Here is a 1778-nt window from a genome sequence, read left to right as displayed (position 1 = left end):
AGGAATTTGCTTCTGGCTGAATAGAGTGACACCAGTCCTACAACAGCCATTTGCGTGCCTCCCCTGCTTCCTTCCTTGTTTTTATGCTCAACTCTTTTTATAGCTGATATATTTCCAAACATGCCACACCAGTTTCTGGTCACTTGGCTGCACTAATGCGAGATCCTTGCAGCAGCCTCCTGCTGTATAGTTTACCAGCACAACTGGAGTCACTCAAAGCATAAACACTGAGCTGTGAGAGGGAAGTGGCAGAGTACAAGGAGTCAGATAGGTCAGCAACCTTGAATAAAGCACCAGTGGATTGGCAGGCGTTTCTCGCACCTTGAGTGCTCATGTTGCCACCATTTGATGCGGTTTTGTGCTTATTCTTTGCTCAGGTCAATCCCTCTCTTCCCTGTGAATGACATTGTAGTTACAGGGGAGGGAGGTGTTGGCGCAAAGCAGCATGTTGTGTTTCTTTCCCATGGGAAAATCCTGTCCAACAAAAATTGAAAACGGGTTTCAAAACCAACAGATTCATCTTGGTAAATCTGTCTCCTCTTCAAGTCAGAATATGCTTATATTCTGAAGAACTAAGGGAAATGTACTGAAGCTTTATTCAGGCAGTGCAAGGAGAGTGACCATAGCCGTAGCTTGCGGTTTATTGGGAGTACGTGTTTCCACTACTTTGGCTTCCAGTCAGTATAATCATGATTTCGGAAGCCTTTCAAGGAAGTGAATGATGCCTTTGTGGCTGAGACATAGAGACTGGACCAGTCTGTCTCAGTTCCTGGCTTTTGCAGAAAGTATAGCCATGGGCAAATCATCTAGTCTGTCTGCCTCCCCCATGAAGCAGAGGTGATAATGTTTCCTCTGTCTGACATCTCTGTTTAAACCATATAGAGCACTTAGGATTTAAAATTCCAAGGAGGAAAGGGTAGATGTGATCCACATCTATGCTTCCCAGAATCTGTTGCAAAAGGTCAGATTTTGCCTGTTACAATGAGTGTAATAAAAAACAATTCCATTGCTGTGTGGAGTTACTCAATATATTCATTGAAGTACATGAAGTCAGAACTTATAATACTAGATCTAAGAGCTTCGTGTTATTTCTTCTTTGAAACAGAATGTCTCCAGCTCCCACTCATCCATCAGCCTCTTTTCAGGTTCTCTGCACTTCTCTGAAATTTGCAAACTCCTCTGAATTCGAAAGCAAGGTTCAGTCCTCTTACCCATCTTCTGCCAAAAGATGAAACAAAAAAGCTCCCCTCAAACCATAAACACTGTAATTTACCCTGAAGTGTTCACATTTAGAATAGGAAATTAGAAATATCAAACCCACAAGCATTCAAGTGTTTCCTTGAAGGATAATCGGGATGTTGGACTCACTAATAATTTTATGTAGGTGTTCAAGCCACGAAGGAGCCCATATGGTCCCTTTTGGTTCTGTATTTCTGTTTAAAGTGTATGTCTGTATAATTTCAGCAGTTATTGGCTGTCCTAGATGTCTTCAAAACAGCATGGGCTGTGAGGCTGGGAAATTCATCCCAGTCCCTGTACTTTCTCTACATCCTGATTCCTCCATACCCTTCAAACTGGGAAATTTTCACAGTCAGAAAGGTTGTAACAGGTATTTGTCCAGCTTCACTTAACAGCCTTAGCCCAACTGGAACACAGCAGAACCAGAGCTGCAAGTGTCTTTCTGCTCACATCTTTCCCTTCCTCTCATGCCCCTGAGCTAGGCAATGGGGCAGCTGTTCAGAGTATCCTCGTGGAGGTTCGCCTGCAGCCCTAAGCTT

The sequence above is a fragment of the Buceros rhinoceros genome, unplaced genomic scaffold, assembly GCF_000710305.1.
Source record: "Buceros rhinoceros silvestris isolate BGI_N320 unplaced genomic scaffold, ASM71030v1 scaffold407, whole genome shotgun sequence".
Lineage (NCBI taxonomy): Eukaryota > Metazoa > Chordata > Aves > Bucerotiformes > Bucerotidae > Buceros > Buceros rhinoceros.
Note: the sequence above shows the minus strand (reverse complement) of the source record.